Here is a 27,142-nt window from a genome sequence, read left to right as displayed (position 1 = left end):
TCCACTTGGCCACCCACATGGATATCAATTTTATGGCATTTAATGTAACAGCAGTTAATAATGTTTATCTTTTCCTTTAATACCTTTAATACTTTCTAAAAAGTATTTTCCTATAAATTCATGTGTGTATTCAGCATTGTTATTTTGATCTCTATTTAACTTCAAAACACACATATGACTATTTTAAAATTTTATGTAGATGCTGTTGTATAAATAATATATAAATATAATAATAATATAAATTTATTTAGAAGTATTGCTGAATTTTTAATGGTTTTTGGTCATTTTATATTTTCTGAGTTGATGTATTCTTGTAGGATACTTATTTTTATGGTTTTTATTGTTGAATTTTTTCAATAATTTCTGACTCTTTCCTTACTGCATAGAGCAAACGGGTTTAGTTTTTAAAACTCTATAATGTGTTGTGAATCTACTTTTCCCTATAAGCTATCTTCATTTCAGCCAAAGTGACCTTCTTGCTGTCCCTCATCCATAGCATTCCATTTCCTATCTCCCTGTCTCCATGGTTATCTTCCATGCTTGTTGGTTGATTGATTGAAAAATAGTACCAATGACAAGGACAATCTTAAGTATATATATAATCTGGAGTAGGTTTTCCCTCTTTAGGTTTTAAATAATTCATCTTTACTAGGTAATTTTATTGACTTCCTAAAAGAGCGAATGACTTGCTAAATATTAATGTTCTATAAATGTTAAAATATTGAGATAATGTTGTTTGATTGGGCAACTCATTGACTTTTTCAAAAGCAACAGTAGGCACAGGCAACCTCCAACTCCCCAACAGGTCATATTCAAGAGTTTATTTGTAAATTATCTCTCCTTGGAATACAGAAAACATTTTTTTTCCATAGAATAATTCCTTTATGGATACCTGGGTCTTTCATCTAGCTTCCAAAGTGTACTTAATCTAGAGTGTATCTGATATTTATTACTATTTCAACTGTATTTGACCACCATTTAAAACCTTGCTTTATGGGGAAAATAATTTTTTGAGTTTACTTTTGGATGATACATCTCACCTCATCACTCCTTTGATAATATTAGCTGTCTAAGCCTCACAACTGTAGAACAGTAGGCTTTGTTTAGAACATGGACCCTTAACTTGGGAAATCTTGAATCTGTTTTTAAACATATATTTTGATGATGGTATTTCAACATAATTGGGTTCCTTCATAATTTCATTTTATGTATTTAAAAACATCACACTGAGAAGGTGTTCCTAGGCTTCACTAGACTGTCATAGGAGTCAATGACCCAAAAAAGTTAAGAATCTCTGACCTAGAATGAGCAACTTTAAACTTTATATGTGTGTGTGTGCATGTTTTGTGAAAATGCAGGTACATTCATATATATACATATAAAGTTATACCTATAATTATGTACACATATGCATATATACACATATGTATACATGCATGTAAAAGTTCTTTAAGTCCCAGATTTTCTGAAGTGGCTAAAAAAGGGCAGGTAGCTCTTCTGGGGCTTCTTAATGAGACTTACTCATATGAGCCTCATAAGGCTCACTTCACCTATTTTTGGAGATCAACTTGTATTGTTTGAGTTTTTATATGTAATAATTTCTCATTTCTCAAATATTTTTGTTTACTTTTTACTGTAAACCTAGTCATTAACAGAGGAATTTCAGTTTACTGGGAAGAATGAAGAAATGATTTTATCCCCTCTCCCCTTTTTTTCTTTTTTGGTTTAGGATAGCTGTGAAACAAGAATGTACCTCTAGATGAGTACATAGCATGGAACTTGGATGGCAAGTTAACTAAAATGCCCAGAGATGCTCCTCAGTAGATAGTAAAACAAGGCTGTCAATTCTTTGTTCCTGAAGACTCAAGGAATGGGAGGAGGGCAGGCAGACTTAATTGCATGCATTAGTTTGTCTGAATTCATGTGAAGCCATGTGCAAAAAATAAACAGAATCTAGTCACAGAGGAAATGTGAGCTATGTGGTAGTGCTGAAATGGAGGGGATAAGGTTGCAAGTGGTCTACCAAAGTTGGAAGAAAAAATCTTGGCTGGGGAAGAAGGTTTCTCTGGCTTTTTTCCCCTCTTCCTTGGCTATAAGCAAGCAATTGATCTACCATATGAAGACATCTTACTCAGCATTAGAATCACATTTATTGAATAATCCACGCTCAGGTAGAATACCTTGAGAGCCAAGCTATTTGCTGAAATGGACTGTTTTACTAAGCATGCTCTGAAAAAAGAGAGAAAAGAGAAAAAAAAGGAACTATTACTTTTCCACATATTTCCTTATTCTTTGAGGCTTTTAAGGATGTCTGTTGTTACTTAAACATAAGAGCCAGGAATCACTAGAAATTTGAAACTTCCTGATTCTCATCTGTGTTCTGTCAAGGCTAAACTGCACCCATTTTCCCTTTTTTTTTTTTAACATTCAGTTTTTTCTTTAAAAATGTACTGAGATGCCAAGATTATCTGTCTTATTCATTCATTCATTCTTTAGGCAAGTATTTTTTGTACTCTATGCTTTATAAACAAGCATTTGTTAAAATCCTACTAGACAATAGGCACAGGGGACACATAAAATAAATGAAACAATCTCTATACTATTCGATGGGGTCTTGAGGATAGCTGTTCACCTCAAGGCATTTATACCTTAGTAAGGAAGGTAGGACACATAATCATAATATAAGGTAAACTATGAAAAAAAAGAAAAAAAAAGAAGGCAAACTATAATGAGTACCACAAGAGCAGTATAAATCTTTATGACATTTATAGGATGCTTGTCTGCTATCTAGAATGTATCTCATAAATGGATTCAAACTCTTAGAAGGCTCAGATACTTAATCTTACTTTGTCTTTGAGTGGAAAAATTAGGGTTTGAAGGAACTGTAGAGATCTTCTAGTTCTATCTCCTCCATTCTACAGATTGGGAAGCTAAAACCCATAAAAAGTTGTAACTTGCCCAAAGTTAAAAGGATAGTAAATAGCAAAACCATGATTCAAACTGAGGTCTTCTGACTCTAAATCCCATGTTCTTTCCAGTTGTCTCCTTAAGGAATCAAAGCGGGTGGGTATATGTATTCTTTGGGAATGACTGTAATTCTTTTGCATAGTTCAAATAGAAATTCCTTTTATATAGTATTTCTTAATAACCTTCAGAATGGTTTGACATCAAAGCCATTCTGCCAATAAAAAGAGGGGGAGGATGAAGAAAAGTCAAATAGTCCAAACATTCCAGCCTAGCTAAAAACTCTACATGATTGGCTGATTGTTTCTCACTGTTCTAATTAAATTTGTAGCCCTAGGGAAGGCATAGAAGGCATCTGAACCAATTATGTATTCAGAATTGAAACTGAAATACCTCTGTTTAAATTAGTCTAGTTTAATGCAAACCAAATCAATTAGCTGTCAGTCTTACTAATATTTACTTTACCTAGCCTTTCAAGCCAAATATTTGGCAAAATTAGCTGACTTTTGTGTTTAGCATTATCCTTTATTATTGCCAATCAGTGTAATTTTCTGAATTTACAAAGTATTTTGCAAAACCTTGGCATGTGGAATGCTATGTAATTAATATTCTTCATGAAAGGAAAGCTATGGTTTAATATTATTCTGAGGCACTGGAAAGCAAAGTCACCATAGTTTGAATGAGCAAACTAGAAATGAATGTTATAGGACTTGTAAAGAATAAAGCTCAATCAGATACAGATGGTCTCGTCTTTTTGTTCTCCTTTGTCCCTGGGGTATAAAAATGCTTTTGTAAATGGTGGAATTTATAGTCTGTCCTTCTTTCAATACACATAAAAGCTAAGAGATTGTGCATATTGTGAAAATGGATAGGGCAGGACCATCTTTTCTACTTCAACCAATCAGAAAGTCTTTTACTTTTCAGGAGAGGAAAAGACCAAAGTAACTGTGGTAGCCACTCTTCAGAGAGAAGCTTACAGTCTTTATTTATCACGTAGTCAGTGTTCAGTCTACCATGTTTGAAAAAAAAAAAAGACTCGGGGAACATGATAGCTGTTGCTGGAATGTAGGCTCATGTTGGGCTGTTCTTTTAGCCCAACCACTGAGGGCTCTCCTCAGTGTGAAATATCAATCATTGAGCTTTTCCAAAGGCTGTCATTTAAGCAAACTGAAAGCATTTGTTTTCAACTTGTCCTTTTGCCAGAAGTCTGGTGAAGGGTGGATGCTGCAGACCAGCCAATAGTTGAAAAGACTTATAAATAAAAAATTATTTGTTGTGAGTGCATTCCAAACTGGCTGATGGTAAGATATTGCTGCCTATGTCATCCAAATCTGACATTTTAACCCCATGACTTTGGGCCAGCCCTTTCTAAACACTTGTTGTTTTCAGCTATCTCTCTCATTCAAGGATTTAAAATTGCAAGAGAAAGGAGTTCTCTTGATTAATACTTGGCATTTTTGTAGGTGGAAAAAGGGGATAGTCTATGCCTTCTTCACTTCCTCAAAGTTCAAAAAGTCCCTGATAAGCTGTTTGAAGACCTGGAGTTGGCATCAAGTTTTGCAGAGTGGAAACTTGCCCCAAGAGCTTAATTGACAGGCCTGAATTTTTCAGCAGTGCTGGAAAGCTTTAAGTAGATCTTTCCATTACCTGTAGCTGGAATTTTATCTGACAATTTTGTCTGCTTGAACTTCTAAATAGACAAACAAGACTTTCTGGCTAATGAAAGCAAAGAGCAAGTGATTATAATGACCACAGAGTTTGCTGAATAATTAGCACAATCCTGTTTTTAATCAGGTCCTTCTAAAACCACCCTTGTAAAGTAAAAAACCAATATTGTGAAGCAGAATTAAAGAGCTACTATGAAACATAAATAGCAGATAAAGTTCTGTTCATTTTCTGTCGCTCATCGTGCCTCTCTTTGTCTAATATTGACCTCAAGATTTTCAACCTGAATCACAGAAAAGATTCAGAACAAGATGTCTTTTCATATAGCCATGAAAATCTTACTAATTCCTACTGAATTAATACTACTAGTTTGTAGGATAAATAGTGTAAAAAGGTAAAATGTCTGAATTACCAAATGCTTTAAATATATTTTTATTAGTTCTAAATATATATAGGCAGCTAGCTGAAATAGGGTGGATACCAAGCCTGAAGTCTAGTAGACTCATCTTTCTGGTTCAAAACTATCTTCAGACACTGTGTAACCCTGGGCAAGTCACTTAACCTTGTTTACTTCACTTTCCTTATTTGTCCAATGAGATGGAAAAGAACATGACAAACTACTCTAGTATCTTTGCAGAGAAGCCTCAAATGATAACACAGAGAGTCAGACCTAACTGAAATGATTAAACAACAAAAATATATAAAAATCTAGAATTATAAGCAGTTTTTTTCCAAGTAGATCCTGTTTTTTTTTTTAATGTGACATTTTCTTTTTTTTTTTTAATTTAGAATATTTTTTCATGGTTACATGATTCATGATTTTTCCCACTCCTCTTCCCTCCTCCCTCCTGGAGCTGACAAGCAACTCCACTGGGTTATACATGTATCATGGTTCAAAACCTATTTCCATGTTATTCATATTTTCAGTAAAGTGATCTTTTAAAGCCAAAATCCTAACCATATCCCCATCGAACCATGTGATCAATCACATGTTTTTCTTCTGTGTTTCTGTTTCCACAGTTCTTTCTCTGTGTGTGGATAGCATTCTTTCTTTATAAGTTCCTCCCGATTGTCCTGGGTCATTGCATTGCTACTAGTAGAAAAGTCTATTACATTTGATTGTGACATAATGTATCAGTCTCTGTGTACAATGTTCTCCTGGTTCTGCTCCTCTCACTCTGCATCAGTTCTTGGAGGTCTTGCCAGTTCACATTGAATTCCTCCAGTTCTTTATTCCTTTCAGCACAATACTCTTCCATCACCATCAGATACCACAATTTGTTCAGCCATTCTCCAATCAGTGAACACCCCCCCCCCCCATTTTCCAATTTTTTGCCACCACAAAGAGCACAGCTATAAATATTTTTGTACAAGTCTTTTTCCTTATTTTCTCTTTGGAGTACAAACCCAGCAGTGCTATGGCTGGGTCAAAGGGCAGGCATTCTTTTAGAGCCCTTTGCTCATAATTCCAGATTGTCCTCCAGAATGGTTGGACCAATTCACAATTCCAGCAGCAGTGTATTAGTGTTCCAATTTTGCCACATCCCCTCCAAAAGAAAATGTGACATGTTCTTAAAAGTTTATATGTGAATTGCATATTTTTATATCAAATAATTTCAAATTCATGAATGTAACTTCAAAACTATATGCCCTCAGAGAATTTTAGAATGAAAAGGTAAATAAAGAGCTTCATTTTTTCCCATTTGTATATATTTATACTTCAAGTTTTCTTAAAGCCTTCAAGATTTTCCTCAATGATATCTAATTACAAACAATTGTCCATACAGTTTATAAAGTAAAAATTGGTATGGGAGTGGATCTATGATTTTTGGTATAGATAATCTCCCAGTGAGAAAACTCTCACCAGTGCAAGTTGGCACCTTCTTTACAACCTATAATCACAGAAAATTGCATGAGAACATTCAGAGTTTGTCACTTGTCTAGAATCATACCAGTAGCATTTGTCAGAGGCAAAACTGGAACCCAAGTCTTTCTAACACAAATGCAGACTCTATCTATTACTCCATGCCACCTTTTTTTGGACATGGAATTGGATGATCAGTCCTTTGAATAAATATGGAACAAATTCTGCATATGGACATTGAGTTGAGCCTAGGGTTGAAGAGGTAGAAAGAGGTAGGCTGAAGTGCATTTGGGAAACCAAATTATTTTCATAATTCCAAATTACGTCCTATGAGGGAAAAGGATGTCTTTTTAACACACACATTCTTCTGATGATATTTTAGAGTTGTGGTCTTGGATTCAATTCATTGGGAATTTAGCAAGTGCTTAATTTTTGCAGGGTATTATGCTACTCTAAAACACAAATTTTTGAGAGATTAATGTGGCCGATCAATCAGACAGCATTTATTAAGCATCTATTTTATGATAAGCACTTTGTTAGGCAGTGGGGTAAAAGGACAAAAGTTAGAAAGTCTCTGTCCTCAAAAGGATTCCATTTATGTAGGGAATCTCCCTTATTGAAATGCATAGTAAGAAATGGTGGCTAGACTAAAAAGCTTTGATCCAGGCCAAGAATTTTTACTTGGGGTCTGGGAACTTTTTCTTTTTCTTTTTTTTTAATGTTTTGACACCAATTTAAAACTAAGTAGTTTCCCTTATATATCTATGTATTTTATTTTGTGGACTTCAAACATTCTCAGAAGGGATCAATAGGCTTCCATTCTATCAAAGGTGTTCATGACATACAAAATGCTTAACACTCCCTGATGTAAGTACAATGATCACTCACCTATCTTGAGAGTTATGTTCCAGAGACCCCTACGATAGGTGAAAATCCATGAAGTAGTGGCGTTATATTTATTTTATTATTTATATATATTGTAAGGTTTAAAAAACCCTTCCCACTCTGTTATAAACCTTTCCCATACTCTTATTAATCATTCCCAAACTCTTATAAACACTGAGCCAATCAGTGCCCAGGATACAGAACACAGTGCTATGGTTAGTTACCTTTCAGCCAGTAGTGTGCCTTATATAATCTCATGTTGGAAAACTTGCACAAGCAGTGGTGGTGTTCTGTGTTTCCATTGTGTACAGTATGGTATTCATCCACAAAATCCTGCAATATAGTGAAAACTCTGCAATACAGAATTAGATTTTCTTTTTAAATCAGTGATACAGTGAAGCCATGATAAGTGAACTTCAATATATCAAGGGATAACTAGTTCTAGAGCTTGAGAGTGGAACCACGATGAAGTATACTATCAAGAACTTCCTAGTAGTTGTGGTCCTGGATACAAATTGTATTCCCAGAGCAAGAGCAAAAATATTAGGATTGGACAGAGATGGGAAGGCGAAGTCTAGGGCAATTAATGGAATGTTCTTGCTTAGTGTCCTTCTAAATGATTTGATAAGATGGCCCAAAGGTCAGTGGAGAGATATATGGTGGCCCCAAGTAGGTTGTAGCATATTTCCATTGATTGTGCATAAAGGATATCTTTGAGGAAATAGATGATTGGAGAAGGGTATGGGGACCACTATGACTAATACAAGGGGTAAGTCATTTGGTTATAGTGAGTCTTATATATTTGGTAAAATCTAAGAATCCTCTAAAGAAGGCCTTGACCACATTGGGTAAATGGGTATGAAGAATCTATGGATGAGAATATCACAAGGTAAGAAAGCATATATAGATTATTATATACACTGTTGTAGGAAATATTAATATCAATTAAGAATACAGATTCATCGACATGTAAACTTAAAGCAAATTATAACTGGTGAGGTATCTCAGAAATATACTACAGTCTTAGGACTGTAGATAATTAGGTAGGTTAGATAATGCAAATTAATAGACTTTATTAAGTATCAATGTTACTGGTTTTAATAAAAATGTATAAGATCATGTTAGATATTATTGCTTGATGCCTGACCTTAATTACCAATATGTGAAATAATAATAATTGACAAGAATAAGGTACTTTAACTCTTGGAAAATGTTTTATGTAAGGGATCTCATTTGAGAATCATGGAAACTCCATGTGGCAAGTACTTCTGGTATTACTATCTCTTCATTTTACAAATGAGGAAATAGCTTGGGAGAGGTTAAATGAATTGTACAGAATATCAAGGTTAATAATTATGAGAGGCAAGATTCAAACCCAATTTTCCTGATTCTGTATTGGGACTCTATCCAATATGCCATATGACTTCTTGGAAATATCATTTTGATGGCAGCTATAGACAGATGACAGAGAAAATACTCTAATTATCTGATTACTAACTAGTTCTAGGTATAGGAGAAGACTAGTATATTCTGTACTATCTTTCCTGTCTTCATTTTTCAGTAAGCAGTGGAAAGTTCTATAGAATGGGGATTGGCATACTGGCTTCTTTTGATAAAAATCATGCTAATAATATTGTCCAATTCTGCCATTTTTTAATACTAGGAGTACTTTCATATTCCTTTATCTCATGTCATCTTCTCAAATGCCCTGTGAGGTATGTAAGATTGGAATTACCTCTAAAGTTGTGGCCACTGTGGTTACTTGAAACTTTCAGGAACCGTAAGGTATTTGTATTTTCACTTTTGAATGTTATGTATCACATTAGTAATATTTGGATGTATTTTACATTTTGGATACATGGTTTCATTGGTAAGAATAATTTCATGGGTTTGGATATTACCCCTTCCACACTTAATCATCCTATGTGACATTAATCCCTATTTTTCCATTCATGCAGGGGTGGCGTCCTCATTAAATGTGCTAGATGCACCTACTCTGTCTTCATTCATACTCTTCCTCTCCTCCGTTTCCCCATACAAAAACACACAAAGTTCAAGTCTTTGCCAGCTCTTGTCTGAACTATTGTAATAGGCTCCTAACGTGTCTCTCTGCCTCTCATATATTTTCTTTCCAAATCTATCTTTCACATGGCTGCCAAAGTAGTCTTAATGTACAGGTTTGGACATGTCACTTTCCTGTTTAACTTTAAGTGTCTTCTTATCCTCTCTAGGATAGAATACGAACTCCTAAGGCACTCTAAAATTTGGATCCCATCCACCTTTCAACCTTATTTCCTAGAATTCCCCTTCAATACACTGTGTTCCAGTCAAACTGGATGACTATTAGCTGTACTTTGTTCTCAGCCTACACATTTCTGTCCCACTGCGTTTTTTTCAAGCTTTTCCCCAACATGTTCACCTGTTGAAATTCTTAACTTCCTTCATTCAGTTGAGCTATAGCCCCCTCTGTGAAAGCTTACCTTACCTTTCCACCCTGGTCCCTAAATGAGAATTATCTCTTCCTCTCTAAATTTTCAGAATATCTTTTCTGGATCTCTTTTCTTTATAATATTTTCTTGTGTATTATATTTATTTGTATATATTTTGAATAACCTCTCTTGGTTTATAACTTTTTTGAGGACATAGATCTAGTCTCTTTTCATTGTTGTGTCCCTAGTGCCTACTACTATGCTTTAAGTACTCTTTCAAGTAGATCTACAATCTCATTGATGTGGATATTTCCTTCATTGATGCAGATTGCAATCCTTCCATACCTGCCCATTGTGTTTCACTCTTATCTGTTACTCTACATTGGGGGTCTTATTCATTTTCTCCAGACATTTTTTAGGAGATACCCTTAGAACAAACATTTCCATTGGTCTTCCCTTCCTTTTACCATGATACTAAGCCATCTTTTTCATTCGTAAGATTCTTTCTTGACTTTATTTACTCTAGTTCTCCTTTATAATTCCCTTTGTGTAATGTGTCATAGCCAGTTCATTCCCACCATGTGCCTCTCTTTTGCTTTCTATTTAATATTCCTTTTCATTTCTCAGGAGACTATCAGGTTACCTGGTAAGAATAGGTTAAGTTTACAAGAATAGAAAAATGTTTGGTGTTAAAAAGAAACAAAGATGAACCTTCATTTTGAGAAGATTGGGATCTTTAAAGATCTTTGCTCTTATCCAAAAGGCAATCCAGCCATACTTCTTTTTTGTTTTGGGCCAAAGTAATTATCCATTTGTAGTCTCTCTCTTTTTCTCTCTCTTGCCTTTCTTCCCTCCCCCTCCTTTCTGTCTTTCACATAATTTAAAATTGATAATAGCAACATATCACATAAGTATGTCTCTATTTTGTTGATATTTATGTACATATATTTTAATGTGTGTGTGTGTAAATACACACAGACATAGACAAACTCTATCAGTTATCTATTCCTTCATCTTCTTGGTTTTTCATATGAATGCTTGTCAAACTCTTGAGGGGCTATAAATTTCTTACAGGAGGCATTTCATACAGATTGTTCTAGGGCAATGTCATCCACAAACAGGAATATCTAGAACAAGAGTTCTTAGCCTGGACTCCAGACTCTGATGTAGGGAACCTCATAGTTTCTTTTGTTGATCAGTTACTTTCAGTCATGTCTGACTCTTCATGGCCCCATTTGGTGTTTTCCTGGCAAAGATAGTGGAGTGATTTTCCATTTCCTTCTCCATCTCATTTTACAAATGAGGAAACTGAGGCAAAAAAGTTTAAGTGACTTAAACTTTAAAAACTTTTTAAAAAAGTGACAGGACCACACAACTATTAAGTGTCAGTGGCTGGATTTAAACTCAGGAATAGGAGTTTTTTGACTCTAACCTGGTGCTTTATCCACTGTGCCACCTAGCTGACCCTTTATTTCTAGGGAATCCTTATCTGACATGGAATCAGCACTGGATCTTCTTCATGACTGTAGCAAATACCTTTGGTGTGCTTTACTTGATAATAAATACCAAAAAGCACATCAAAGAAAACTGTCCCTGTTATGTGTACTTCAAGGGATCTTATATAATTTTGATGCACGTCTGTATGTATGTATGTAAGACACTTTGTCAGAAGAGAACCATTAAAATAGTCTTTTTGCTCTGTTGAAACAAATATTTTTTAGAGTCAGAAAAGGAGTAGAGTCAGATCTTTCAGATAACCATGTGAGGATAAAGGTGTGCTGTACTAAGGAATATCACATTTAGGAATATATTCCTATTTCTTTATAATATCTGCTTAAAGGACATTTTCAGTGATATATAGATTGAAAAATTAAAAATATGGAAAATGGAAGAAATTGGAAAAATAAACATATAGCTTGGTAATTGATGGTATTTTCTTCTGTTGTCTTTTTTAAAAGTAGTGAGAAGGTCCCAAATTGTTTCCATCCTTTTAGCATCTCCTCCTCTTTCAGATCCTTTTAGAATAAATCCTTTAGTTCCTTCACAATTGTGAAGGATAGGCTGACTCTTTGTATACCTAATCTAATCTGTCTTTTTTTCTTAGTCTTATTCTCTTTAGTACCATTTCTAACTCTTTAAGCAAATTGGATTATGATATTACAATCTATGTGTAGAGGATTCATCAATGATAAAAAAATTTAAATATACTGTTTGCAGGTCTTTTCTATATTTAATTTGTTTCAACCTTCCAATTTTATTCTTAAGTGTCTCTGGGATGACTTTGCTTCATTGGATCTCTTACCAAACTTTTCAAGTGGTTTTAATCTCCATTGTTTCTGTTTTATGATACAACATAGTTCATGTTCTACCTCAATCCTTCTCTGTAGATTTTATAAACATTTGCATTCTAAACTGGTTTTGTCTTTGGTTGCCATGTCTCACTACCTGCCAAGTATATCAAGCATTTGTTAAGATGTTTTTAAAGCATCTTTGTTTTAATCAATGTGGCAGTTCATTTATATCAGTTAAACTTATTTTTTAAATTGTTTTAATTGGTGTAAATGTCCTTTCTTTCATATAATATTTTTCAGCATCAACAAATCTTTAAGTAAATCAAATGCATTGTCTTAATTGTATGCCATCTTATAATGTTACTCTTCATTCTATCTTTGAATTAATTTCAATTTTCTTGTAAAATTATTTGTGACTTGAGTGTATACAAACAGATGATTAATAAATGAGTCATTTCCTGTCTGAAACAGAATGCATTATATATATTTTACCCCATCCCACAAATTCTGTCCTTTTCCCTTCTTTCCTATTACTGTTGAAGGTGCCACCATCTTTCTAGGTACACAGACTTACAACCTCAGTGTCACCCTCAACTCCTCATCACACTCTACATATCTAATCTGTTGTATGTACATCACATCTATAATATGTTACTGAGTTTTGTTATTTCTACCTTCATAATATCTCTTGAATAAATCATCCCTTTCTACTCGTGAAGCCCCCACTCCAGTGTAGGAACTCATCAGGACTTTCCTTGTCTATTGCAATTACCTACCTGGTTTACCTGCCTCAAATCTTTCTTCATTGCTAATCTGTCCTCCAGGTTAGCTGCCAGGTGACTTTTTTAAAGTATGTCTGCCCAGGTCAACCCCCTACTTAATAGAGTTCAGTGGATTCCTGTTATTTCCAGGCTCAAATATAAAACCTTCTCTTTGGCATTTAAAACTCTTATCACCCTAGATACTTTTAGTCTTTCCAGTCTATTTCTCACTTCATTTCCCTCTACAAACTCTATGATCCAGCTACACAAATTAACTTGCTGTTCCTCACTCATGACACTCCATCTTCCAATTCTGGATGTCCCCTATCCCGAGAATACTTTTCTCATTTACTTTTGCCTCCTGCCTTCTTTCAAGACTTATCTCAGCTCCCATCTTCTGCAGGATGCCTTTCCTAGTCCTCTCAGCTACTAAAGTTTTCTATCTGAGATTGCCTTTCACCTCTACTTTGTATATCTTTTATGCACCTAGTTATTTACATGTCATTTTCTCTATGAGAATGTTAGGTCCTTAAAGGGAAAAAACTGTTTTTTCCTTTTATTTGTAACCCCAGATCTTAGTACAGTGCCTGGCATAGAGTAAATGCTTAATAAACATTTGACTGACTTGAGTGACTCATCTCTTAAAACATAATAAATTTCAGCCTTTTATGATGTTTGCTTACCATGTCTAGCACTTTGCAATATTTTCTCAAAGGAAGTATTCAAGATCTATAAGCATTAAGCTTTTATTTGGTCTACAAGTTTTTAGCATCTCTCATTTCATATCCCTAAACCATATTTTTCATTGTTCATGTTTATTCTCATCATTTCCACGAAATCACTGAGTATCAATATCTTTTTATTTAATTTGTGGTTTCACTTCAATTCTGCCTAAAATCTCTTTTACTTTTCATCACATGCAATAGATTTTGGTACATAAGTTGTAATTCTTTTCATGGTAGACTTTTTGCAGGTACTATGGAATGACTACATATCTCATGAAATTATTTGGATGCAAGAGACTAACACTCATTTGCTTATTTGGATAAGCAAATGTGAGCCATCTTTCCATTTTTGCTACAATTTCTATCTCTTCTCAGTTTATGGTGAAATTTCTGAGATTTATTCAATTAAATTACTCTAGTAGTATGAGTTGTGAGTACCAAGAGTCAAGTTAAAATTTACATAATAACCTGAAAATTTTGTGAGTACCTTCTCTATTTTTATTTCCTAGTTTGCCTTGGCTAAAGAATCCATCACTAAGTGGCCAACCTACTGGCTATGCTCTTTCCATATATATATATATATATATATATATATATGTGCATATAAATATATTCTTTCCATATATATATATGTAAAGTATATACTGATAGTTAAAGCATCTTATCAAATTCTTTGTTCTAGTTAATTCTTGAGGTTTGGTGCCTTAAAGAAGCTCTCACAGTAGAATTAGGCCAAAAATGTTTGGTACAATACATCTTTATTTGGGTAAAAAAGAAGACTTAAAAAGACCTAAAATAAGGCTTCGATAAAATGAGAGAGTTGGACCAAGATATGCAAGATCTCTTCTGAACTCTATATCTATGACCCTATTATTATAAATCACCCCACAAGCTGCCAGGGATCCTCACCCTCAAATTGTCTAGGGATCAACATCAGAACAACTCCCAGAAACACATGCACTGACTCACAAAAATCAACACTTCTGCTTCCCCAAAAGCCTATCATTTTCTAGAAACACTTGCTGTAGTTTCATGGAGCACAACATTAACATTTGGGCCACATTCAGGTCCCTACATTCCATAGTTGGTGACAGAAGGAGTTGGAAGCTATGGAGCACAACACCCAAGGGCTGGCTTCCAGTCATGCTTGTCCACTGATTAACAGTCTTTTGATACTTTTTTCAAAGCCAAGGGGAGGTAATTAATGATTGTAGACATCTGTACTGTCTGCCTCTTCCTTGTGCAGCTGTCTGCCTTCTCTTGGTGAGAAGCTTTAACATCTGGTTTCATTTATAGTGAGAAAGTCAATATGAATAAGGTTTAGTTCTTCCAGTGACCATTAGGAAACGATCACCTTAAGAGTACCAGCCAGTGAATTAATGTTTGCAATTGTTTTAAAAACTGTTTCTTAATGCCCTCTAATTCCCATTTCTATGTTCATGAAAGAAGACAAAGCAGGACTGAGGCTTTTTTGAGATAAGAATTTATTTTATGAGTGTCCTTAGCAAAGACAAAAATTAAAATATTTTTGGGGATAAAGTCCATTATGTGTATGAAGAATTATGAAAAAAGTAGAACACTGAAATATTATCGTACTTGATCCTTACAATCATACCTGATACACATACTAATTTGAGATTTTCAAAATACTTGCATATTATCAGAACTTGATTCTCATAATAATCCTGTAAGGCAAGGTAATATAAGTATCCCCATTTTACAGATAAAGGAATAGAGGCCTATAGAGGTAAAGGATTTGCCCATCATTATATAGCTAGTAAACCTGAGAGGTAAACCAGGCCTTTACCATTTTTCCTTTTCTGTCATATAAAGCAATTATATATGTATAAGGAGGTTACCTCCTTATAATCTGCATTTCTCTAATTATTAGTTATTTAAAACATTTTTTCATATGAATATAGAAAGCTTTGAGTTCTTCTGAAAACTGCCTATTCATTTTTTTTTATTATCATTTATCAATTAGGGAATGGCTCTGGTTTTTGTAAAGTTGTCTTAGGTGCCTGAGAAATGAAACCTTCCTCAAAGAAATTTGCTGTAAAAATCTTTTTTTTTTTTTTGCTACTTGTCTGCTTTCCTTATAATTTTGACTGCATTGCTTTTGTTTGTGCAAAACCTTTTTATTGGGGGCAGCTGGGTAGTACAGTGGATTGAGAGCCAGACCTAGAGACGGGAGGTCCTAGGTTCAAATCTGGTCTCAAATACTTCTCAGCTGTGTGACCCTGGGCAAGTCACTTGACCCCCATTGCCTAGCCCTTACCACTCTTCTGCCTTGGAGCCAATACACAGTATTGACTCCAAGAAGGAAGGTAAGGGTTTTTTTAAAAAAAAAAAAAACCTTTTTATTTTTCTGTAATAAGAATTATCCACTTTATCTTTCCTTTGAGCTTTTCTGTCTTTTGTTTGATTATAAACTCTTCCCTTATCCATAAATCTGACAGGTAAACGTTTTCATGCTTCCCTAATTTGCATATGCTATAACCCTTTATGTCTAAGTCATGTACCCATATGGACCATCCCTTGGTATATGGTGTGAAATGTTAGTCTATGTCTAATTTCTACTGTATTTCCAGTTTTCCCAGCAGTTTTCTCAGATATTGAGTTCCTGTCCCAAAAACTTTGATCCTTGGGTTTATCAAGCATTAGATTATTGTGGTCATTTAATATTATATGATGTGTACAAAATCTATTCCACTGATCTACCATTCTATTTCTTAGCTATAACACTGTTGTTGTTTTTTTATGATTACTACTTTGTTTTATAGTTTAAATCTGGCACTGCTAGATTACCTTCTCATTTTTTTCCCATGGATTCATTTGATATTCTTGACTAAATTTTGTTCTTCCAGACAAATTTTATTATTTTTTTTCTAGCTTTATAAAATAATTCTTTGGTAGCTTAATTAGTATGGCACTGAATAAATGAATATATTCAGATAGAATTATTATTTTTATTGTAGTAGCTCAGCATTTTCATGAGCAAATAATATTTTTCCAGTTGTTTAGATATGTCTTTATTCATGTGAAAAGTATTTTGTAGTTGTATTCATATAGTTCCTGGATATATCTTAGAGACAGATTTGCAAGTATTTTATCCTTTCTATAGTTACTTGAAAATGAATTTCTCTTTTTCTGTATTCTTACTGGGTGTTATTGATAATAAATAGAAATGCTGATGATTTATATGGGTTTATTTTGTCCTACAACTTTGCTAAAATTGTTAATTGTTCCAACTAGTTTTAAGTTGATTCTCTAAGAATATGTATTTTAAGATGAGAATTTGAAAAGGAAATATCCTTTCTCAGACATGTTCCCTGCAATTTTTGGTTCAAAGATAAGGTCTGGGTACCCAGGTTACACTATAAGTTAGGTATAAAAGTCATAGCTATGTTGATCTATTTCTTGTTTGTAAAATGGAGATAATAATAGGATTAACTATACAGGGTGGTTGTGAGCATCAAATGAGATAATTTATGTAAAGTAAAAACTGTATGTAAAGTATGAAATAAAGTTATGTAGGTATTAGCTATAATTATCAAAATAATTATAAAACTAGAAGAAGGTGGGAAAGTATAATGACATATAGACATTTTAGATAAATCACATGGTTCAATATTATATGTCATTTTACTCTAAGATAAAGTTGTTGTCCCAACCACTTGTATGTACTTTATGGTTTGGTGGGAAAGTAAATTGGATTTGAAGTGAGAGGGGCCTGGGTTCAAAATCTGGTTCTGATACTTGCTACCTGTGTGCCTTGGGGTAAGTTGCTAAGTTTCACTGGACTTCAGTTTTCTCATCTATAAAATTATGGTATTGGACTAGACCTCTTACTCTAAATATATAATATAAAATTCTTGTAATATTGCTAATATGTTATATATCAAGATTTACTGTTAAACTCAGTTCCCCCCATAAGATAGGTTTAGTCACTGGAGACCAGCCATAGTACAGTTTTGGTTTGTGTTGTGAGTGAGGCCATTACCAGTGAACAGTTTGTATCACTTCCTCTGTTATTTAATAATATAAGTTAAGAAGACCTATATGACTTTTCCCCAAACTAACCATTGCTACTAGAAATTAGTGGGCTCCACCAATATGAGTGCTATCTTTAGCAAGTGGATAATTTACACAGCCTTGCAGTGTTGAAGTAAAGTGGGCTTTATATTTAATTCCTTGTTTTAGACACCCTAATAACACTCTATAAGTTACCTTTTCTAATGAGTTGAAATTCTGAATAAACAGAGGGCTAGTCTTACCCCAATATGCTTGAATTGGGGATCTTGGAGTCCCTTGAATCTCTATATCTTTTCTTACTCCAGTCCAACACCCAAACCTTACTAAGATATTTTGGTAATTTCTACAACTCTCTGTGCTGAATTCTAACTGGCAGAGCTTTAGGACAGAGCTTGTCCTTGAGAAATCAATATAGTTCAATAGCTTTGTTGTGAAGGACAGCTGATGTTCTTCTCTGCTCTAGGTTTTTCGGTTATGTGACATTGGCTCTATGAGTGTAAGTTGCAAAATTACTTCCTGGAGTGACTTACAAGTAAAAATTAAGTAGTGAAAATTTAAAAGGTATACCTAAGGAAATCACACTTGGGCACTCTATACCTGAGATCATGTCAGTAGTGAATTAATTCCAGATTTAAAGGGTACTTACTTACCTAGAACATGGCCAAAACTTTGAAATCTCCTTTTTTCTTCTGACAATTTGTTATAGACTTTGGTTTTGTTTCATTTTCTTTTCTTTTGAAAAATTTTATTAGTAGAATTTATTTTCAGGAATCAGCCTTCCCTCCCTTCCCCAGAAAATAGAAGGCATTATCCAGCTAACAGATATATATATGTTAGCAGGATATATATATATATATATATATATATATATATATAGAGAGAGAGAGAGAGAGAGAGAGAGAGAGAGAGAGAGAGAGAGAGAGAGAGATTATATCTTTCATGTTTACACTTTTCAATTCATTCTTTGGAGGTGAACAAGTTATTTTTTAAATATTAACTCTATAGCTATATATAATGTTCTCTTGGTTCTACTTGTTTCACTCTTCATTATCTCATGTAATTCTTTCCAATTTTTTTTTAATTCTTCTGCCCATCGTATCTTGTGGTGCAATAGTATTCCAGCATAATCATATACCACAATTTGTTTGATGGACAGTTCCTCAATTTCCATTTCTTTGCCACTACAAAGACAACTTCTATAAATATTTTGAAATGTACAAGTTCTTTCTCTTTCTCTCTGATCTCCTTGAGAAACAGACCCAGCAGTGGCATGGCTGAGTTGAAGGGTATATATAGTTTTATAATTAACTGGGCATAAATCCAAATTGCTCTCCCAAATGGTTGGATCAGTTCACAGTTCCACAAATGGTGTGTTAGTGTCCCCATTTTCCACATCATTTTGTTTCATTTAGATATTGATAAATGAAAAATCTTTACTAAAATCTTAATAAGATGTCTTGTCATGGGCAGGAGAGGGGGAGAGATGGAGAAGAACTAAGTTATGACAGCCTATTCCAACCTTCTGACAGCTCTTGCTACCACATTGGAAAAACTTCAAGAACAGATCTGGTGATGGAAGATGTGTTTGTCATCCCAGGGCCAGCTTGGCCAATACTGAAGAGGCTTAGAGCCAAGAAGTTGGCTGCTGTGAGATTAATATATTTGGCCAGAGTAATTCATGAGGATCATCTACTGAAACATGGAGGGGTTGCTATCTGCTTCAGTGGAGGGAGTATATTTAGCACAGTGCCTGGTATATAATGGACACTTCATATATGTTTATTAATTGATTGCCAGTGAACTGATAGATATTTTGATGTATAGACAAAGTAGCAAAGGAAACCATTCGAGCTTCATGTTTCATTCAGGCAATCAGCAAGCATTTTTTTGAGTCTACTTTGAGCTAGGCACAGTCCTAGGTACTGAATATATGAACAGAAAGAATGAAACCATCCCTATTTTCAAGATATATACTCAAATTGGTGGAGGAAACTTGTTCTAAACATAACCTTTTACTCCAGGGTTTGTTGAAAATGAAGTACCTTTTGCAATACACCTACATATATTATGATACTAATATTAGAGTTTAAGGAAAGACTTTGCAAATGGGGCTGGGGAAGAGTTAGAAGGAAAAGGGGCTATATCCAATTTTTAAAAAATAATTATTGACTAGAAAAATCCAGATACTTTAGACAGATTCCCTAAGAAACATGATTTGTGTTTGTATGGGCTGTAAGTGGCATTTGGCAAACCTTGCCCTTTCCAAAATCACTTATATTTGACCTTCCTGAATGTCAGGCACCACTAAAAAGCCAACAAATGTCATTCTCGTAGACATTAAAACCCAAACTACACTTCCTTCTCAGAAGCATAATATTTTAAAGCTATTTTTGGTTACAGCATATTTGTAAAGTTTAGAATTTGAAACCTGCTAATTTTGCTTTAATGGTAGAGCCCCTAGAAAAAGCTCTAAGCAAACCTCAAATCCTTATGTGACATTTCCCTTTGTGCCTAATTCCACTTTATTTTTTTTTATTAAGGAAAATTAAACACTTTTGCTTCTACTACTGCATTTGGGGAAAATCCTTTGAACTTCTTTGAGTTAATTTGCCAGTTTGGTACCTACCTATACATTTTACCCAGTATGTTAGATCTTTGACCAATCAGTTAACATTTAAGTGCTTCCTAGAGAATGGAATAAGTATTATATAGCACCCACTACATGCCAGACACTGTGCTAAGTGCTCTAAAAATATTATCCCATTTGATCTTTACAAAGAAACCTGTAATATGGGTACTGTTATTATCCCCATTTTAGTTGAGAAAACTGAGGTAAATGGAGGCTGAGGTGATGGATTTGAAGTCAAGTTTTCCTGATTCTAGCTTTAACATTCTATCCACAAATTTACCGTATGTGCTAAAGTCTAAGCTAGGAGCACAAAGACCAAAATCAAATACTTCCTACTATCAGGGAGTTTATATTATATCCTGGGAGTCAACTTGCCTATAAATGGATAGAAGATTGTTTGGGGAGGAAAGGAAATGCAGCTTTGAGAATCAAGAAAAACTTGTAGAAGGTAGCATTTGAAAGAAGCTAAGGATTCTAAGAGGCAACAATGAGAAGGGAGTGCATTCTAGACTTTGGGGAATTGCCAATGCAAAGGAATAGAGAGAAATGTTGGACACCTTTGCACAAAGAACAATACCAAGGTCAATTTGGTTGGATTATCATGTGCATGAAGGAGAGTAAATGTCATAAGGCTGGACAACTAAGATGACCAGGTTGTAAAAGGTTTTAAATGCCAGACAGAAGAGCTTCTATTTTATTCTAGAAATAATAGGGAGTCACTTGAGTTTTAAATAAGGTAAGGACGTAATCTAATCTATACTTTAGACAAATCCCTCATGCAACTGAGAACAGAATGGACTGGAGTGGGGAGAAACTAGGAGCACTGACACCAGTTAAAGCAATATTTCAATAGTCCAAGTAAGAGATGTGATATGAGGACCTAAACAAAGATTGGTGGCCACCTGAGAAGGAAGAAAGGGACAGATGTGAGAGAGGGGGTATAGAATTACAGAATATATATATATATATATAATGAGGGTATTATATATAAGAAGATCTTGAAAGTAAATGAGGTATCAAGGAAATACCTAGCTTTTAAACCCAGGGGACTGAAAGAATGGCAATACCTTTGATCAAAAAAAGGGCCTTTAGGAGATGGGTCAGTTTTAAGGGAAATATAAGTAATTATGGGAATCCTTGATATTTCCTTTGGTGAAGGGAATAATACACAGTATTCACTCTTTTGTTCTAAGAAATTTCCCTTTCAGTCCATTAATCTTCTCCATTCTCCTTTTCTAGCCCTTGCACACAAATAAAAAGTGAAGATTCTTCTTAAAATAGTTGGAAATCCATGTTCCAACCATATACACAAGTTTTCATTTTTTTTAATTGAGTTACTTTTTAACAACTTATTTTTCTCTCAGGTGTATTTTTATTTCTAAACTCCATAGTTTAGAAGTCTTTGTGCCCAGTGGTGTGGAAAAGATATGCTATTATGAACCTGCAGATGATGTTCCTTTTGAAGTAGAAACTCCTAATGTCTAAAACATAGAAGTTTTGAGGGATTTAGTGTCATTATGTTTTTGTTCTTTTAAAGTCTGACATAATCAAGGACAAAGCTTCAATTTAAAATAACATAAAAATAAACTATCTGAAAGCACATGATGTGTTTTTTTAACCCCTTGGCACTGTTCATGTGCACGTGTATGACTGTTGTGTCCCTTCTAAGCAGAACACTGCTTTGGACTGTGCTAAAGAGTTTTTTTTAAAAGAAAAAGAATGGGGGTAAGCAGTGATCTTTTAAATTTTGATAGATGAAGCTCATAATTTCTTCAGAAGTTCTATAGAACAGTTAATTTAGCCACCATTTCTTTGGTCATTTCTAGTCTAATAAGTACCCTATACTGAGGGTATAGGAAGAAGTTTTATATGACTCAAAGTCCCTTCCTACCACAACCCCATTAAATGAATTTGTTGGTAAAACTCCTTTCATGTCACAAGATGTTGCCTTTGTGTGGGCTAAATTGCTGTTTCCTATGTGCTAAAGTTGAATGCTGACTTAATTGGTAATGAGTCGCCAAGATAGTCTTCTGACCAGCCAAGAAAGACAGGATAACACTAGCTTTCCACTTGGATCATGGATCAAAAAAGAAACCCAGGTGTCTGGATAGAAGACGAGTTCATTGGAAAGAGAATTAAATTAAGCAGAAGCTGGGAACTAATTGGCCAGGAATATGGCTCTGCCTGAGCCTAGAGTCAAAAGAAAGGGAGCAAATAAGTTCTATTGCCTCCTTAGTATGGTGCCTATCAATCAGTAAAGCTGCAAATATTTATTAAGCACATACTATGTACCAGGAAGCTTTGGAAATATAAAAAATAAAAAGCAAAAAGAATCCATTGACATCAAGAATTACCTTCACATGTGGGAGATGAATATATAGATACTTACAAAGGAGATATGAGGTACCCTTTTAAGGGATAGCATTAGTAGCTGGGGAGACCAGGAAAGTCCTGAAGGAAACTAGAGATTCTAAGAGGCAGAAGGGAGAAGGGAGCATATTCTATATACTACTTGGTTAGTAAATGCTTGTTGATTGATTTATTGGCGACCACCAGAGTTATTCTGTCATCCTACCTGGGGCATGAAATCATAGGCCTCAATCTTTTCCTAGGACTACTTTTTCTGTTTTAACAGCATCCTTGGCTTCTCAAAATAATGACAACAAAATAAACAAGTCAAAAAAAACCCTTCTCGAACAAACCAAGAAACAAAATTGAAGTAAGTTTGATTCTTATAAGATAGAAATAGCAAAACATTATGAAAATTTTCATTAGAAAAATATCAATATAATTTGTTACTAAAAAGGAAATATTTTAAAAGTCATATGTTCACATTAGAAGAAAGCAATTGATAAATTTTAATTTAAATCAATAAATATTTAGAAAGTGTTATACATTATAGACATATAAAGATGAAAAAAAGACAATTTCTTTCAAGGGGCTTACATTCTAGTTAGGGGAGTGAGGAAGAATACAATATATAGTTAGACATGTAATTAAAAATAATTTGAGGAAAAAAGAAAAAGAATAATTAGGATCAATCAGGAAAGGCACTTTAGAAGATGGTACCTGAGCTAATTCTTTTTTTTTTTAACCCTAACCCTTCCATCTAAGAATCAATACTGTGTATTGGTCTCAAGCCAGAAGAGCAGTAAGGGTAGGGAGTGAGGGTTAAGTGGCTTGCCAAAGGTCATACTGCTGGGAGGTGTCTGAAGCCAGGTTTGATCTTGGGACCTCTCATCTCAAGGCCTGGCTCTTAATCCACTGAACTACCTAACTGCCCCCAACCTGAGCTAATTTTTTAAGGATTCTAAGGATTTTAAGGAAGAGGAAGATTTTTTTCCTCAGCTAGATAAAAGTAGCTACTGGAAAACCAAGGAGCAATATATAAAAGAAAAATACTTGAAGTATTTCATGTGTGGAAAAAAAAAGTATAAAACATGGACACTGTACCATTTATACCCCCATTGTATCCCTATAGGTTGACTGTGGATGAGGTCAGGTTTAGAATGTGTCATAGGCAGATTTCCTAGTGCCATTTGAAAGCCTTTCCTCTTTCAATGAGTAGGGCCACTGCTGCAGCAGAGAACCTTCTATACCATTAGGGATTAGAAATTCCATTGAAAAATTCAATGAAAATATAGGTGGTAAAGGTGAAGTATGGAAAGGAATGTCTGAAATGGAAGCCAAGTCAAAATTAAGTTATAAAAAAGTCAGAGGGAGCTAGCAAGAAGTGAGGTCTGAGATCAAGCTAAAGGAGTTTAATAAAAATTAGAAAACAGAAAATTGAATATTTGACAAAGAATTCTATTGGTTTTCAGCCTGTAAAACTGTCAGTGTTTGATAGTGCCATTCACCAACTTTCTCTTAGTTTAACCTGGCAAGATAGTACCTGCTACTGCTACCCTTGTTAAGAGCTTTGGCATTACTGAAATATTTGGGTACCCAATTTAACCACTTCCATTGGCTGAATATGGTATGATAAATGTTAACCTAAAACAGGAAAAAATATTGGTGAGATTTACATAGGAAATGAAGAAGTCAAAATAATGTTTGCTGATGACTCACCTGTATATTTAGAAGATTCAGTTGTCCCAATAGCAACTGAAAAGAATTATGATAATAAGTAGCTGTTTCAAATTCTCAGACTCAAAAACATTAAATAGTTATCAAAATGATCTCATATAGAGCAAAGATATATAAATAGACCTGTGGAACAGAATGGAGAGACCAGTATTTAATAACCTTATGGAAAATAAAAATTGCAGAGAAAAGTTAATTATCTAATCATTAGTAAGAAGAATATATAGCATTTAGCAAGATGGCAGAAAATAAATTTAGATAATAATCTCAATATATATCAAATTACATTTATATCATAGATTTATACTTTAAGGAACTGTCATTTCATAAAGAGCATCAATTCATAGGCAGTCTTCTTGGGTTGCTGTAACTAAGATAATGTTAACTGGCAGCCAACTTATACAATCCATCACTCAGCCAGCACTCAAAACTTGTCTATCTGAACAGAATTTATCAGAGGTTGTGTTCCTATATCACGGCCTTAATGAACCTAGGGTCCTCTCCACTCTATGGTGAGGCATGAGAGCAGGATTTTATTGATGGAGCTATCAGCTAAGCATAAAAAGAACCATCAAGAAATATAATAAAATGGAAAGATTTATTTATGCATTACTTTGGCCAAAAATCTTTTTACTATTATGACTATACCCTAAGAACATGAAAAAACTCCTTTCAAAGGCATTTACAATAGCATTATTTATAATTATGAAAAACTAGAAATAAGGTCCATTTAATTCTATTCAATATACATATTAATCATCTACTTTGTGCAGTGTTGGGAATTCAAAGACAAAAATCAAACATCCCTGCCTAAAGGGTCTTCCTTCTGGAACTCAGTCTTCTCTGTCTAGACACATATTAGTCAGTAGCTGATCCCATCATTGATGGGAACATAAGCTTTGATATGCTACATTTCTAACCTCTGCTAGTTTTCCTTGTTAGGCAATCTAGTGGTTTCCAACTCCAAATAGTTCAAGATATTGATGACAGTGTAGAAATCCAGTTGGACTTTATCTCTTTTGCAGCTCATATCTCCCAAGTGCAAATCATCTCCTATTCTTTACCTCTCCAGGAATAGAAATTTTACATGCATGTAGATAAGAGAGAGAGAGAGAGAGAGAGAGAGAGAGAGAGAGAGAGAGAGAGAGAGAGAGAGAGAGAGAGAGAGAGAGAGAGAGAGAGAGAGAGAGAGAGAGAGAGAACACGCTATGTCAAAAGAGAAAGTCTCACTACTGATGGGACCAAGAAAAGCCTATATAGAAAATAGCACCTAAATTGTGCTTTAAAGAAAGCTAATGATTCTTAGTGATCTTAAGGATGTTGTGCATTCCAGACATGGAATGGAGACAGCCTGTACAAAGACCAAAGGGATGGCATATGGAATGCTGAATTCGAGAGAATAGCTAGCAGACATAAGTGTGCAAGACCAGTTTGTAAATATATACCTTAATTATCTGCCTGTATATGGTTTTATCTTTATAATCCTTTTATCTTCAGTTACAACATAAGATCCTTCAGAAAAGTGATTGCTTTCTCAAAATATTTTTATTCCTATTGCCTATACATAATAGCATTTAATACATGCTTATTGATTAAATTGAGTAACTGGCCTGAGAAGGTCAAATGCTTGCTACAACGAGGTGTCCAAAAGAAGGAGGATGGGAATAAAGATGATGTCCTTGAGCTGTGGGAGCCTGCCACTTCCTTATATCCTAACATTAGGGCCATTTTACCAGAGAACAGTAGAATATGCCAAACTTGATTATCCCCCATCAGTGATAATTTAAGAGCTTAGGTTCTCACATTAATTCTTTCAAACCAAAAGTGAAATGAAGTCAACATACATTCCTAAACACCTAACTTGTAACCAAGGAGTAACGTATTCACTAGGGAGAAGGAGGCTTTCTATGTGGTCATTATTGCAAATGAAACATTAGGCAACCTGGTGTTTTCATTTGTATTCCATAGTAGATTGCCATTGTTATTTCCAGCTCTACGTTATTAATGAACAGAATACCCAGCATGATACAATGGAGGGTAATTTCTAGGAACTTCAAAAAAATTAATGGTATTATTATTGTATTTTTAGAATATGATGTACAACAGACTTCACTTGAAATAAAATGTCTTGGAGGGTGTGTATTTTCTGCCAAATGAAAGTTATTCTATTCTAAGAGATGAGTGTGTAGGTACACATATGTACACATATACATACGTGTGTATATGTATCACTTTAGTAAATGATGAACCTGCAAAATGTCATCAGGGAATGTGATGAACAATGCCTCAATTGATAGGCTGCCTTATCTGATAGTTTTAAATCTTTTCAATTACCTGGTACTTTAACTCTGGGGATTTTAATTTAGTAATCACTTTGGAATTTGTTTTTTACTCATTGAATTGTATTTTACTTTGAAGAGAGAATTCAGTATTATTATTGATTGGTATTTAACAATCTCATGTGAGTTTTGTTAGTGAGTGCTATAGTACTATCCCTTTTTAAGTTATCCCAAACCTTTTTTTGAAAAGCATTTTGTCCCAGCATCCCAAGACATATTCTTGTCACAAAAAATCATAATCTCTTTTTAAAAAATATTTATTAAACCCTTACCTTCCATCTTGGAATTAATACTATGTATTGGTTCCAAGGCAGAAAAATGGCAAGGGCTAGGCAATGGAGGTTAAGTGACTTGCCCAGGATCACACAGCTAGGAAGTGTCTGAGAACAGATTTGAATCCAGGACCTCCCATCTCTAGGCCTGGCTCTCAAACCACTTAGCTACCCAGCTGCCCCCAAAATCATCATCTCTT

General features: G+C 34.4%; 1 protein-coding gene across 1 annotated transcript in view; it reads left to right on the top strand.

Moving 5' to 3' along the window:
* PCSK6 (proprotein convertase subtilisin/kexin type 6) overlaps window positions 1–27,142 on the top strand; it is a 258,521-nt gene that overhangs the window by 42,695 nt on the left and 188,684 nt on the right. The gene's annotated exons all lie outside the window — the stretch shown is intronic.

Source organism: Monodelphis domestica, chromosome 1 (assembly GCF_027887165.1).
Source record: "Monodelphis domestica isolate mMonDom1 chromosome 1, mMonDom1.pri, whole genome shotgun sequence".
Classification (NCBI taxonomy): domain Eukaryota; kingdom Metazoa; phylum Chordata; class Mammalia; order Didelphimorphia; family Didelphidae; genus Monodelphis; species Monodelphis domestica.
The sequence above is the reverse complement of the archived record's forward strand: the minus strand, read 5'-3'. Positions and strand labels throughout refer to the sequence as shown.